This window comes from Prionailurus bengalensis, chromosome C1 (genome assembly GCF_016509475.1).
Source record: "Prionailurus bengalensis isolate Pbe53 chromosome C1, Fcat_Pben_1.1_paternal_pri, whole genome shotgun sequence".
NCBI lineage: Eukaryota > Metazoa > Chordata > Mammalia > Carnivora > Felidae > Prionailurus > Prionailurus bengalensis.
In genome coordinates, this window is record NC_057345.1 from 78,473,781 (window position 1) to 78,490,082 (window position 16,302).

Genomic DNA, 16,302 nt, shown 5'->3' on the forward strand with positions numbered 1-16,302 from the left:
AATCCGTATTATAAGCGTGCTCCAAAGGATTTTTTCTGGAGCACCATTTTTCTTCCCAGCAATACATATTTTACTAAGGAAGACATAGTTTTGCATCCTAACCATTAAGCTCTAGACAAGTGGTGGCTTTTTCTTTTTCAATTTTTACAATTGTGAACACCAGCGCATAATAATTTGCTGAGTTTCAGTTAGGTTGAAAACAATGGATTCCAAAAGAGCAAACACACAGGCTTCTATATGTTACAGTTACAGCTACTAATAAAAAAGTGAGTATTTGTTCATAATTTGGATATACCTGAGGTCACTGTGACCTTATGTTGTCAATAATAAGAGTAAAAGAATTGAGCCTAAATTTTAAAAAATTGTGAAAAATTAACTCCAGGCAAGTAAGTCAAACGCAAAAAACAACTCAAAAACAAACAAACAAACAAACTTACTTTCTCCTAACCACTTCCTGGCTCCTTCAAATCTTGCCATTTAATGATCAGAAAAGGCGGGGCCAAAGTTAGCAAGGTCTGCGGCTGCGCGGAAGCGCAGCAAGTGAAGAGCAAGTCCTGCGGCTGGGGCGGCCACGAAGACGTCTGTGCTTCTCTGCCGCCGTACTTCCGCTACTCCTGGAAAGTTCTGGAAGTTGGGGAGGTGACGTGGTACCACGGACTTGCTGGTCGGGTAGGTGTGTTTACAGCCACTGCGGATCACGCTCTTCACGGTTTTTTTTTCATTCTCCTGCCAGGGTGTTTTTTTTCCTCAGACTTGACGGGTCCAGTCTTTACCTCAGAGATTTGGAGACGTGAGAGAGAATCCTCCCCACCATGCTTTCTTTTTGAGAGTCATATGGAACGGGGTTTCCTGAGGTTTTTTCCTATAGGGTTGTAGAACCTTCCTTTTCGGAACCCTTGTAGTCAAGTCTGCGGATTTATATTTACTTTAGGTATTGTTTGTATCCTGGTAGGAAGACTCTTAAGAAGGGAAGCCGCCGTGAAGATAGTTGTGGTCCAACCTCTCACTTGTCAGTTAAGGAGACTGAGCGGGAACGCGATTTACAGGAGATTTTTGTGCAGTGTTAAGTTGATTTGAATTGGAAAACTTGGGGAAAACAAACGGAATCCTAATAGCCCAGAATCCTAGGGACTTGGAACGGGGTAATGCCTTAAAAGCGTGTGAGCTTTTTATTTTCAGACGAGGAAGCAGGCCAAGTGGAGGTGAAGGGATTTGCCCAGAGTCGCGGAGCTCGGTAGTGGATGAGCCCCCCGGCGTGGCTGCTCGCCCAGGGGCGTTTCCCCAGAGATACTGAAGGAGCCTTACTGCCGCAGCCTTAGTTGTCTGCCTCATTTCTATTCGTTAATTGTACACTCGTGAGGATCTGCGGGCCCCAGTTCCTTTCTCACTTATTAGAAGTGCACAAAATTAACAAACCTCTCATAGCTTTACTTAAATTGTTTATAAAACCTACAATAACGGTGTGAAGAATTAAATGGCTATATAGTATGTGTGTATTATCAGGAGGATGATCGTTAGCTACACAGTGAATTGTATGGGAGGGGTAATAGAAGTTGCAATCCTTCCTTTAACCAGCTAACCATTTACTCATCCAAAAACAAGTATTTTTTGAGTGTCTACTTCTGCCAGGTGCTGGAGATAAAGTACTATTCGTACAATAAATGAGGAAATTATAGAACATTTGGCTTCAACCCAGCAGGAAGAACTTTCTAATTATTAGAGTCATTCAAAAGTAGAATGAAACTGCCTTAGGAGATAACTAACTCACCGTAAACTGAAAGTGACTTTCATCTGGATTAGTTGGTTTCTAAATTTTGCTTTGAACTAATTTTATATTAAGTAACATGAAAAAGTAGATATTTGGTTGAGGTTAGGATGCTTATGTTTTAGGGGAAATGAAATAGGTTTATAAATAATTTTGTTGGACAAAATGTGACAGGTGCTCAACCGAGATATTCTAAGGTGGATTCTGAGGAAGGAGAGGTCTCATTTAAGTTTGAGGGGCCCAGGGATAGTTTCTTGCAGGAGACAGCATTTCTAATGGGCTTTGAAAGAGAAGTAGGTTTTTTGTTTGTTTGTTTGTATGTATGTTTTGTTTTAATAGACTTCATTTGTTTACAATAGTTTTAGATTTACAGAGAAATTGAGGCAAAAGCCACAGTATTCCCACATACCGTTTTAGTTTCCCCTATTACTAACGTTTTATATTAGTATGGTACATTTGTCACAATTAATGAACCAATATTATTACATTATTATTAACTAAAGTTTATTCTGATTTCTGTAGTTTTGTTTTTTTTTTTTCAACGTTTATTTATTTTTGGGACAGAGAGAGACAGAGCATGAACAGGGGAGGGGCAGAGAGAGAGGGAGACACAGAATCGGAAACAGGCTCCAGGCTCCAGGCTCTGAGCCATCAGCCCAGAGCCCGACGTGGGGCTCGAACTCACGGACCGCGAGATCGTGACCTGGCTGAAGTCGGACGCTTAACCGACTGCGCCAACCAGGCGCCACTGATTTCTGTAGTTTTAACTTAATGTCCTTTTTTTTTTTCTGTTCTAGGATTCCTGTCACTATACCAAATCACATTTAATTTTAATGTTTTCTTAGGTTCCTCTTGGAGGTGACAGTTTCTCAGACTTTCTTTGTTTTTGATAACCTTGATGACTTTGAGGAGTGCTGGTCAGGTGTTTTGTAGGTTGCTCAATTACTGGAATTTGGTGTGTTTCTCACTTTAGGACTAAGATTATAGATTATTGAGAAGAAGGTTACATTGTATCATTGGTACATACTATCAGTGTGATTTATAGCTATTGGTGTAGACTTTGACCACCTGGCTGAGGTAGTACCTGTCATGTTTTTCCAATGTCTTCTACCTGTCATGTTTCTCCAATGTGTCTTGAAGACATTGTCAGGAGATTTGTCGCCTCTCCCCCATTTATTAATTTTTTAATTCATTTTAATCAGTATGGATGTGTGACTTTTTGTTTTATAGTTTGAAATATGATAAATGTTATGACTTTTATATTATTAATATAATTTAATATTATTTTATTATAATTTTACTTATTTTGCTACTCAGATTGTTCCAGCTTTAGCCATAGGAATCTCTTTCAGGTGATTCCTCTACTCTTTTTGACATACTTCTCTCAGTTTTAGTTTTTCCTTTGTTTTTTTAAATTTATTTCTGAGAGAGAGAAAAAGTGCACATGCACACGAGATAGGGAGGGGGATAAAGGAAGAGAGAGAGAGAGGGAAAGAATCTTAAGCAGGCTCCATACTCACTATGGAACCCAATGTAGGGCTCAATCCTGTGACCGTGGGATCATGACCTGAGCCAAAATCAAAAGTCAGACACACTCAACTGACTGAACCACCCAGGTGACCCACTTTGTTTTTGTTTTTAATCACTTCCTTCCTTTCTGGCGCTACAAAATACCCTAGGCTCAGCTTGTGTATTTCTTGTCCCACTTCTTTTCACCATTTCTCCCAGGGATCTCCAGTTCTTTTTATTAGAGAAAAGTATTAGAAACCAAAGTCTGAGGCACCTGGGTGACTCAGTCAGTTAGGCACCCGACTTTGACTTAGGTCATGATCTCACAGTTCATGAGTTTGAGCCCTACATCAGGCTCTGTGCTCACAGCTGGGAGCCTGGAGCCTGCTTTGGATTCTGTGTCTCCCTCTCTTTGCCCCACCCCTGCTCAAGTTCTAGCTGTTTCCCTTAAAAATAAATAAACATTAAAAAAAAAAAAACAAAAAAAAATCTGGCTGCTAGGTGTGATTGTTTCTGAGAAGGTATCATTTATTTTAGGCCCCTTTCAGATAACAAAGCAAAGAGATATATACATGTGTATGTACTAGTCTATCTATGTCCACCTATCTGTAAGTATTTTTATATATGTTCAGTTGTATCTCTATTAAGCTAATAGTGATTTCATAAGAGTGTTGCCAACACTAATCCATTACCACATGGATCATTCTAGCCTCGAAAGATTAAAAAAGAAATTTAAGCAAAAGTATGAAGAATGAACTTTTAAAATGCTGTTATGAACATTCTTGTACAAATCTTTTAATACATTTTGCATGCATTTCTTTCCAATATAAACTTACAAGTGCAATTGCTAGGTGTGTATCTTCCAACTTTAGTAGATAATGCCTATCAAGAACTCTGAAAAGTCTGAAATTTTATCCTACTTGTAAGCTAACAAGTTGACCTGGTATTGTTTAATTGATGCTGGCAGAATATACATACATGATGCCTGGACGAGGAACAGGCTTTAAAAATCATGGCAAAAGTAGTAGCCAAAGGTTTAGGTTCCTCATGGTTTTCCTTGGCTCCCAAATCCCAAAGTGGGTAGATGTGTTGGAATAACAGAAGTGGACCTAGATGGACACATGCAATTGGTTACATTAACAAAGAGAACACTTATTAATAAGCGGTGACAAGCTTGCTTACTGCATTTCTCAGTGTTGCTCATTGCAAATGAAAAATGACCTGGATAGAGTCAGGGCCTTGTGTTCTTGGCATTTCAGAAAAAACCTTCAGGCACACTGGGGGCCCATTGAAGACTACCCCAGCAATCTCTAATTGTTGACAAAGTACAGCATTCATGATAAAAACCCTCAGCAAAGTAGGTTTAGAGGGAACATAACATAATAAAGGCCATATATGAAAAACTTATAGCTAACATCATTCTCAATGGGGAAAAACTGAGAGCTTTTCTCCTAAGGCCAGGAACAAGAAGACAAAATGTCTACTGTCACCACTTATATACAACATGGTACTGGACATTCTAGCCACAGCAAGCAGACAAGAAAAAGAAAAGACATGTAAGTTGGTAAGGAAGAAATAAAGCTTTCATATTTGCAGAAGACATGATACGCTTTATAAAATCTTTATGAAAGATTGTGCCAAAACCTGCTAGAATTGATAACCAAATTCAGTAAAATCACAGGATACAAAATCTGTATATAGAAATCTTGCATTTCTATACACCAATAATGAAGTAGTAGAAAAAGAAATTAAGAAAACAATCCCATTTACAATTTCACTAAAATAATAAGATACCTAGAAATAAACCTAACCAAGGAAATGAAAGATGTATACTTTGAAAACTGTAAAACACTGATGAAAGAAATTGAAGACAACACAAAGAAATGGAAAGACATTCCATGCTCATGGATTGGAAGAACAAATATTGTTAACTCTTTTTAATTTTTTTTAATATGAAATTTATTGTCAAATTGGTTTCCATACAACACCCAGTGCTCCTCCCAACAGGTGCCCTCCTCAGTGCCCATCACCCACCCCCCCTTTCTCCCACTCATCAACCCTCAGTTTATTCTCAGTTTTTAAGAGTCTCTTATGGTTTGGCTCTCTCCCTCTCTAACTTTTTTTTTTCTCCTTCCCCTCCCCTATGGTCTTCTTTTAAGTTTCTCAGGATCCACATAAGAGTGGAAATATATGGTATCTGTCTTTCTCTATATGACTTATTTCACTTAGCATAACACTCTCCAGTTCCATCCACGTTGCTACAAAAGGCCGTATTTCATTCTTTCTCATTGGCAAGTAGTATTCCTTTGTGTATATAAACCACAGTTTCTTTATCCACTCATCAGTTGATGGACATTTAGGCTCTTTCCATAATTTGGCTATTGTTCAAAGTGCTGTTGTAAACATTGGGGTACAAGTGCCCCTATGCACCAGCACTCCGTGTCCCTTGGGTAAATTCCTAGTAGTGCAATTGCTGGGTTGTAGGGTAGTTCTATTTTTAATTTTTTGAGGAACCTCCACACTGTTTTCCAGAGTGGCTGCACCAGCTTGCATTCCCACCAACAATGCAAGAGAGAACCTATTTCTCCACATTCTCGCCAGCATCTGTTGTTGCCTGAGTTGTTAATGTTAGCCATTCTGGCAGGTGTAAAGTGATATCTCATTGTGGTTTTGATTTGTATTTCCCTGATGATGAGTGATGTTGAGCATTTTTTCATGTGCCTGTTGGCCATCTGGATGTCTTCTTTGGAGAAGTGTCTATTCGTGTCTTTTGCCTATTTCTTTACTGGATTCTTTGTTTTTTGGGTGTTGTGTTTGATAATTTCTTCATAGATTTTGGATACTACCCCTTTATCTGATATGTCATTTGCAAATATCTTTTCCCATTCTGTCGGTGGCCTTTTAGTTTTGCTGATTGTTTCCTTCGCTGTGCAGAAGATTTTTATTTTGATGAGGTCCCAGTAGTTCATGTTTGCTTTTGTTTCCCTTGCCTCCAGAGGTTTTTGTTTCCCTTGCCTCCAGGTCAAAGAGGTTTTTGCCTGCTTTCTCCTCCAGGATTTTGATGATTTCCTGTCTTGTCTTTCATCCATTTTGAGTTTATTTTTGTGTATGGTGTAAGAAAGTGGTCCAGGTTCATTCTTCTGCATGTCATTTTCCCATCACCACTTGCTGAAGAGACTGTCTTTATTCCATTAGATATTCTTTCCTGCTTTGTCAAAGATTAGTTGGCCATACGTTTGTGGGTCCATTTCTGCGTTCTCTATTCTGTTCCTTTGATCTGAGTGTCTTTTCTTGTGCTAGTACCATACTGTCTTGATGATTACAGCTTTGCAGTATAGCTTGAAGTCTGGGATTGTGATGCCTCCTGCTTTGGTTTTCTTTGTCAAGATCGCTTTGGCTATTATGGCTATCCACACAAATTTTAGGATTATTTGTTCTAGCTCTGTGAAGAATGCTGGTGTTATTTTGATAGGGATTGCATTGAATATGTAGATTGCTTTGGGTAGTATTGACATTTTAACAATATTTGTTCTTCCTATCCAGGAGCATGGAATCTTTTTCCATTTTTTTGTGTCTTCTTCAATATCTTTCATAAGTTTTCTATGGTTTTCAGTGTATAGGTTTTTTACCTCTTTGGTTACATTTATTCCTAGGTATTTTATGGTTTTTTGTGCAACTGTAAATGGGATTGATTCCTTGATTTCTCTTTCGCTTCATTGTTGGTGTATAAGAATGCAACTGGTTTCTGTGCATTGATTTTATATCCTACCACTTTGCTGAATTCATGAACCAATTCTAGCAGTTTTTTTGGTGGAATCTTTTGAGTTTTCCGTATAGACTATCATGTCATCTGCGAAGAGTGAAAGTATGACCTCCTCCTGGCCAGTTCGGATGCCTTTTATTTCTTTGTGTTGTCTGATTGCAGAGGCTAAGACTTCCAATACTATGTTGAATAACAGTGGCGAGAGTGGACATCCCTGTCTTGTTCCTGACCTTAGGGGGAAAGGTCTGTTTTTCTCCATTGAGGATGATATTAGCATTGGGTCATTCATATATGGCTTTTATGATCCCGAGGTATGCTCCTTCTTTCTTATTCTTGACGTTTTTTATCAAGAAAGGATGCTGTATTTTGTCAAATGCTTTCTCTGCATCTATTGAGAGGATCATATGGTTCTTGTCCTTTCTTTTATTGATGTGATGAATCGCGGTAATTGTTTTGCGAATATTGAACCAGCCCTGCATCCCAGGTATAAATCCCACTTGGTCATGGTGAATAATTTTTTTAATGTATTGTTGGATCCGGTTGGCTACTATCTTGTTGAGGATTTTTGCCTCCGTGTTCATCAGGGAAATTGGTCTATAGTTCTCCTTTTTAGTGGGGTCTCTGTCTGGTTTTGGAATCAGGGTAATGCTGGTTTCATAGAAAGAGTTTGCAAGTTTTCCTTCCATTTCTATTTTTTGGAACAGCTTCAAGAGAATAGGTGTTAACTCTTCCTTAAATGTTGGTAGAATTCCTCTGGAAAGCCATATGGCCCTGGACTCTTGTTTTTTGGGAGATTTTTGATTACCAATTTGAATTCCCTTCTGGTTTTGGGTCTGTTCAAATTTTCTATTTCTTCCTGTTTCAGTTTTGGTAGTGTATATGTTTCTAGGAATTTGTCCATTTCTTCCAGATTGCCCATTTTATTGGCATATAATTGCTCATAATATTCTCTTATTATTGTTTTTATTTCTGCTGTGTTGGTTTTGATCGCTTCTTTTTCATTCTTGATTTTATGTGTTCTTGTCCTTTCCTCTTTCTTTTTGATCAAACTGGCTAGTGGTTTATCAATTTTGTTAATTCTTTCAAAGACCAGATTCTGGTTTCATTGATCTGTTCTGTTTTTTTTTTTTTTTTTTTTTTTTGGTTTCGATAGCACTAATTTCTGCTCTAATCTTTATTATTTCCTGTCTTCTGCTGGTTTTGGGTTTTATTTGCTGTTCTTTTTTCAGCTCCTTAAGGCATAAGGTTAGGTTGTATATCTGAGATCTTTCTTCCTTCTTTAGGAAGGCCTGGATTGCTATATACTTTCCTCTTGTGGACTGCCTTTGCTGTGTCCCAGAGGTTTTGGGTTGTGGTGTTATCATTTTCATTGACTTCCATATACTTTTTAATTTCCTTTAACTGCTTGGTTAGCCCATTCATTCTTTAGTAGGATGTTCTTCAGTCTCCAAGTATTTGTTACCTTTCCAAATTTTTTCTTGTGGTTGATTTCGAGTTTCATAGCATTGTGGTCTGAAAATATGCACAGTATGATATCAATCTTTTTGTACTTACTTAGGGCTTATTTGTGTCCCAGTATATGGTCTATTCTGGAGAACGTTCCATGTGCACTGGAGAAGAATGTATATGCTGCTGCTTTAGGATGAAATGTTCTGAATATATCTGTTAAGTCCATCTGGTCCAGTGTGTCATTCAAAGCCATTGTTTCCTTGTTGATTTTTTGATTAGATGATCTGTCCATTGCTGTGAGTAGGGTGTTGAAGTCTCCTATTATGATATTACTGTCAATGAGTTTCTTTATGTTTGTGATTGATTTATATATTTGGGTGCTTTCACATTTGGTGCATAAATGTTTACAATTGTTAGATCTTCTTGGTGGATAGAGCCCTTGATTATAATATAATGCCCTTCTGCATCTCTTGATACAGGCTTTATTTTAAAGTCTAGATTGTCTGATATAAGTATGGCTACTCCGGCTTTCTTTTGTTGACCATTAGCATCATATATGGTTCTCCATCCTCTTATTTTCAATCTTAAGGTGTCTTTAGGTCTAAAGTGGGTCTCTTGTAAACAGCATATAGATGGATTTTGTTTTCTTATCCATTCTGTTACCCTACGTCTTTTGATTGGAGCATTGAGTCCATTGACGTTTAGAGTGAGTACTGAAAGATATGAATTTATTGCCATTATGATGTTTGCAGAGTTGGAGTTTCTGGTGGTTCTCTGGTCCTTTATAATCTTTGTTGCTTTCGGTATTTATATATATATATATATATATATATATATATATTTTTTTTTTTTTTTTTTTTTTTTTCATCTTTTTTCCCCTCAAAGAGTTCCCCTTAAAATTTCTTGCAGGGCTAGTTTAGTGGTCACAAACTCCTTTAATTTTTGTTTGTCTGGGAAACTTTTTATCTCTCCTTCTATTTTGAATGACAGTCTTGCTGGATAAAGAATTCTTGGCTGCATATTTTTCTGATTCAGTACACTGAATATATCCTGCCACTCCTTTCTGGCCCGCCAAGTTTGTGTGGATAGGTCTGCTGCAAACCTGATCTGTCTTCCCTTGTATGTTAGGGACTTTTTTTCCCTTGCTGCTTTCATGATTCTCTCCTTCACTGACTATTTTGTGATTTTGACTATGATATGCATTGTTGATGGTCAGTTTTTTTGAATCTAATGGGGTCCTATGTGCTTCCTGGGTTTTGATATCTGTGTCTTTCCCCAGGTTAGGAAAGTTTTCTGCTATGATTTGCTCACATAACCCTTCTACCCCTATTTCTCTCTCTTCCTCTTCTGGGACCCCTATGATTCTGATCTTGTTCTTTTTTAATGAGTCACTGATTTCTCTAATTCTTAAATCATGCTTTTTTGCCTTAAGCTCCCTCTTTTTTTCTGCTTCATTATTCTCTATAAGTTTGTCCTCTATATTACTGATTCTCTGTTCTGCCTTATCCATCCTTGCCACCGCTGCATCCATCCATGATTGCAGCTCAGTTATAGCATTTTGAGTTTCATTCTGGCTATTTTTTACTTCTTTTATCTCTGCAGAAAGGGATTCTAATCTATTTTCGACTCCAGCTAGGATTCTTATTATCGTGATTCTAAATTCTGGTTCAGACATCTTGCTTGTATCTGTGTTGGTTAAATCCCTGGCTGTCGTTTCTTTGTGCTCTCTCTTTGGGGGTGAATTCCTTTGTTTGTCATTTTGAAGGGAGAAAAGGAACTAATGAGGTAGAAAAATAAAAATTAAAAAAATATTAAAATTTAAAAAATACTAAAATTTAAAAATTAAACACACACACACAAAAATTGAATAAATGATGCTAGATCCTAGGTGTGTTTTGGTGGGTGTTGAAAGTGGTTTGACAGATTAGAGAAAAAAAGGGGGGGCAGGAAAGGAAATCGTTTGAGAATTTGAAAAAATGAATACACTGAAGTAGACTAAAATGAGATGATGGCAGTAAAATAGAATTTGAAAAAAATTACACAACAGTAAATATAGTAGAAAAAAATTTAAAATATTTTTAATAAAAATTAAAAATAAATAATTTTTTCTCTTTCTGTATTCAAGAAAAAGAAAAGAAACAAAAAGAAAAAAAATCGTTTGAAAATTTGAACAAGTGCATACACTGTAGTAGACTAAAATAAAATGATGCAAGTAATATAGAATTTGAAAAAAATTACATAAAAGCAAAAAATGTAGTAAAAAAATTAAAGAAAAATATTTTTAATAGAAATTGAACATAAAAATGAAGTTTTTCTTTTTCTGCATTCAAGGAAAAGAAAAACAAAAAGGAAAAAAAAAAAAGAAAAAGAAATCGTTTGAAAATTTGAAAAGGTGAATACATTGAAGTAGACTAAAAGAAAATGATGGACGTAAGATAAATTTGAAAAAATTTACACAAGAGTAAAAAATATAGTAAAAAATTAAAAACATTTTTAATAAAAATTGAAGATAAAAATGAATTTTTTCTCTTTCTGCTGAATTCTGTGGTTCAGGTTGTGCAGATTGTTGTGTTAATCCTCCAGTCAGTTTTCTAGGTGTGTAGGATGGTTTAATGTTGGTCTGGCTGTATTTCATGGACACGAGACACACAAAAAACTTCCATGCTGTTCTGCCATCTTGGCTCCTCCTAGACTTTAGATTTGTTGTTACCATTGGGTTCATATTATAACTTCTTATGTTATAGCAGTCTATGTCAATGTGATGGTTGCTTAAGTTTGAACACATTCTAAAAGCACTAAATTTTTACTCCCTACTCCATATTTTAGGTGTATGTTGTCATATGCTACATCTTTTTATTTTGTATATCCTTTGACCAATTTTTATCAGTATAATTGACTTTACTACTGTTGTGTTTTAATGTCCACATTGGCTTTATAAATTATTAATCTGCCTTTATGTTTGATTTTATCTATGAATTTATTTCCTTTCATATTTTTTTCCACTTATGGCCTTTTCTTTCTTCTTAAAGAATTATCTTAAACATTTTTTGTAAAGCTAATTTAATGGTGATGAACATCTTTAACTTTTGTCAGAGGATCTTACAACCTCTCCTGTTCTGAGTGATAAACTTGCTGAGTAGAGTATTCTTCACATAGGTTTTTTTCCTTTCAGCACTTTGAATGTGTCCTGCCTCTCCAGTCTGGTCTGCAAAGTTTCTTCCAAAAATCAACTGATAGCTTTCTGGCATTTTCCTTGTATGTAACTGTTTTCTTTTTTCTTGCTCCTTTTAAAATTCTCTATCATTATTTTTGCTGTTCTAAATATGTGTATTGGTGTGGACTAACTTGGGTTTACCTTTATATAGGCTGGCTGTACTTCCTGGACTTGGATGGCTGTTTTCTTTTCCAGAGTAGGGAACTTTTCATCTGTTATTTTTTTAGGTAAGTTTTCTGCCCCTTACTCTTTATCTGTTCATTCCAGGATCTCTGTAATGGGAGTGTTACTGTACTTGATGATATTGCTGAGTTCCTTTAACCTATTTTCATTTGTTATTACTCTTTTTGCTATTAAACTTGGTTGCTTTCCATTACTCTGTCTTCCAGATCACTGATCCTTTCTTCTGTATCCTCTAATCTGTTTGTTGATTCTCTCTAGTGTATTTTTTTTACTTCAGTTATTGAATTTTTAAGTTCTGACTAGTTCTTTTTTTATATTTTATGTCTCTTTGTTGAGGTTGTTACTGAGATTGCTGTCTTTTTTCAAGTTGTATTTTTATGATCATTACTTTGAATTCTTTATCTGTTTCATTTAGTTCATTTACTATGATTTTGTCTTGTTCTTTCATTTGAGACATATCTTGTGTCTCTTTTTTGTCTAATTATCAGTTTTTGTTTCTATGTATTAGGTAAGTCACTTATGTCTCGTGGTCTTGAAAGAAGTAGCCTCATGTAGAAGATGTCCTATGGTGCCCTGTAGTGCAATCCCTCTGGGTCTCCAGAACCAGGCTCTCCAATGGTCTTGCTTGTGTCTGCTGTACTAAATGATAAATGTCATGTTTGTTCTGACTGTTCTGCCAACCAGCCGTTCCCCACCATTCTCCCCTGGGTTTCTCTATTCCCTGAGGCACAACAATATTGAAATTAGGCCAGTCAGTAACCCTACAGTGGACTCTGAGTGTTCATGTGAAACGAAGGGTCCACACACCTCACCTTAAATTGAAAGCTAGCAATAACTAAGCTTAATGAAGAAGGCATGTCAAAAGGCCAAGATGGGCTGAAAGTTAGGCTTCTTGCAGTTAACCAGTTAGCCAGGTTATGAATGAAAAGAAAGAGTTTGTGAAGGAAATTAAGAGTGCTATTCCAGTCAACACACAAATGATAAGAAAGCAAAATAGCCTTTTTTTACTGATAAGGAAAAAGTTTTAGTGAGCTGAATAGATCAAACTAACTACTATAGTCCCTTAAATTCCTAATCCAGAGCAAGGCCCTAACTCTTTTCAATTCTGTGAAGACTAAGAAAGGCCAGGAGGCTGCAGAAGTAAAAATTTGAAGCTAGCAGAAGTTGGTTCATGAGATGTAAGAAAAGATCTCTCCATAAAAGTTCAAGGTGGGGGTGCCTGGGTGGCTTACTTGATTAAGTGTCCAACTTCAGCTCAGGTCATGATCTTGCAGTTTGCGAGTTTGAGCCCCACATTGGGCTCTGTGCTGACAGCTTGGAGCCTGGAGCCTGCTTCAGATTCTGTGTCTCCCTCTCTCTCTGAGCCACCGCCCCCCCCCCCCCCCGTCTCTCTGTCTCTCTTTCTCTCTTTAAAAAATAAATAAACATTAACAATTTTTTTTAAGTAGAAGGTGAAGGAGCAGATGCTGATGTAGAAGCTGTAGCAAGTTATCTAGAAGATCTAGCTAAGATAATTTATGAAGGTGGCTACATAAACAACAGAATGTAGGTGTAACTAACAGCCTTGTATTGGAAGGAGATGCCATCTAGGACTTTGTTAGCTAGAGAGAAGTCAGTGGAAGTCAATACCTGGCTTCACAGTGCCAAAGGATAGATAGGCTGACTTTCTTGTTAGGGGCTAATGCAGCTGATGATTTGAAGTTGAAGCCAGTGGTCATTTGCCATTCTGAAAATCTTAGGGCTTTTAAGAATTGTGCTAAATCTGTGCTTGTGCTGTATAAATGGAACAACAGATCTGAGTGATGCACATCTGTTTATAGCATGGTTTACTGAATATTTCAAACCTACTTTTGAGATGTACCACTAGGAAAAAAAAGTGTTTTTTTAAATATTACTGCTCATTGGCATTGCACCTGATCACCCAAGGGTTTTGAGATGTACAGTGAGATTAATGTTGTTTTCTTGACTACTGACACATCTGTTGTGCAACTCATAGATCAAGGAGTAATTTCGACTTTCAAATCTTACTATGAGAAATGCGTTTCATAAGGCTACAGTTGCTGTAAATAGTGATTCTTCTAATGGATCTGGGCAAAGTTGGTTGAAAAACTTCTGGAAAGGAGTTGCCATTCTAGATCCCATTAAGAACATTCATGATTCATGGGAAGGGGTCAAAATATCAACATGAACCAGAGTTTGCAAGATGCTGATTCTTACCCTCATAGATAGTGGAGGGGTTCAGGACTTCATTGGAGGAAATAATTGCAGATATGGTGGAAATAGCAAGAGAAGTAGAATGAGAAGTAGAGCCTGAATATGTGACTCAATGGCTGCAATCAATGACTGAAAGACTTTCACTGAGGAGTTGTTTCTTTTATTTTTTAAGTTTATTTATTTTGAAAGAGGGAGCATGCAATCAGGGGGAAGGGCAGAGAGAGAGAAGAGAGAGAATCCCAAGCAGGATCCACGTCATCAGTGCAGAGACTGACATGGGCTTCGACTCCACGAACCATGAGATTAAGACCTGAGCCGAAGTCAAGAGTCAAATGCTTAACCGACTGAGCCACCCAGGTGTTCTTGAGAACGTACTTCTTAAGGATGGGCACAGAAAGTGGTTTCCTGAGATGGAATCTACTCCTGGCAAAGTTGCTGTGCAGGTGGTTGAAATGACGACAGAGGATTTAGAATATTACATAAACTTAGTTGATAAAGCAGCAGCAGGGTTTGAAAGGACTGACTCCAATTTTGAAAGATCTACTGTCAATAAAATGTTATCAGACACCATCATGTGCTATAGGTAAATGGTTTCTGAACACAAGAGTAAATCAGTATGGCAGACTTCCTTGTTGTCTTATTTTAAGAAATTGCCACAGCCAGGCAAACTTTCAGCAGCCACTATCCTGGTAAGTCAACAACCATCAACATTGAGGAAAGACACTTCTCCAGCAAAAAGATGACATTCACTGAAAGCTCAAGATTACGGTTAGCATTTTTAGCAAAAAAGTATTTTGTTTTTCTAATGTTTATTTATTTTTGAGAGAGAGAGAGAGACAGAGACAGAGCATGAGCAGGGGAGGGACAGAGAGAGGAGACAGAATCTGAAGCAGACTCCAGGCTCTGAGCTGTCAGCACAGAACCCAACATGGGGCTGGAACTCAGGAGCTATGAGATCATGACCTGAGCTGAAGTCAGATGCTTAAATGACTGAGCCACCCAGGCAAGCCAAAAAAGTATTTTGTAATTAAGATATGTACATTTTTTAAGACATAATGTTGGGGTGCCTGGGTGGCTCAGTTGATTAAGTGTCCGACTTCGGCTCAGGTCATGATGTTGGGGTTTGTGAGTTCGAGCCCCACATTGGGCTCTGTGCTGACAGTTCGGAGCCTGGAGCCTGCTTCCGGTTCTGTGTCTCCCTCTCTCTCTGCCCCTCCCCCACTTGTGCTCTGTCTCTCTCTATCAAAAATAAATAAATGTAAACAAAAATTTTTTAAAAAGACATAATGCTCTTGCACACCCAGCAGACTATAGTATAGTAGACAGAACTCTCTTTTTAAAGTTTATTGATTTATTTTGAGAGAGAGCACAAGTGGGGGAGGAGTAGAGAGAAAGAAATTGAGACAATTTCTCAATTGGGTGGGACGCCTGAGTGGCTCAGTCATTAAGCATTTGACTTCAGGTAATGTCACAGTTCATGAGCATGAACTCTGCTTTGGGTGAGCACGAGCCCTGTATCAGGTAAGCACAAGCCCTGCTTCCCGCAAAAACATGAGTTCCACTTCTGGTGAGCCCAGCTTCTCTCTCTCCCTCTCTCCCTCTTTCTCTGTCTCCCTCCATCTTCCTCTGTCTCCCTCTCTCTCTCTCTGCCCCTCACTCACTTGCTCTCTCTCTCAGTCACACACACACACACACACACACACACACACAAAGAAAGAAAGAAAAAATCCTAAGTATGCAAGCAGCCTGTGAGCTGCTAGTGCAGAGCCCAACTCAGGGCTCCTACTCTTGAAACCATGAGATTATGACTGAGCCAAAATGAAAAGTCAGATGCTTACCCTACTGAGCCACCCAAACGCCCAGTATAATATACATAACTTTTTTACTTTATTTTTATTATTATTATTTTTTAAATAGGCCCCATGCCTAGTGTGGAGCCCAAAGCAGGCCTTGAACTCATGACCCTGAGATCACAACCTGAACTCAAGATCAAGAGCCAGACCCTTAACTGACTGAGCCACCCAGGTGCCCCAAGCATATGTAACTTTTATATGCACCAGGAAACCAAAAAATTCATTTAACTTACATTATTGTGATATTTGCTTTACTGGGGGGGGGGGGCGGTTCTAGAACCTAATTCACAATTTCTCCGAGATATACCTGTATTTAGATTTCTCTTTTCTTATTTCCATATCTTCACTATTG

General features: G+C 37.7%; 1 protein-coding gene across 1 annotated transcript in view; it reads left to right on the plus strand.

Annotated features, from left to right (window-relative positions):
• The first annotated feature begins 550 nt into the window (after window positions 1-550).
• Window positions 551-16,302, plus strand: part of CC1H1orf146 (chromosome C1 C1orf146 homolog) — a 58,878-nt gene continuing 43,126 nt past the window's right edge. The window contains exon 1 of the mRNA XM_043575570.1: window positions 551-669. The gene's annotated coding sequence lies outside the window, so the exon portion shown is untranslated. The remainder of the gene's footprint in view (window positions 670-16,302) is intronic.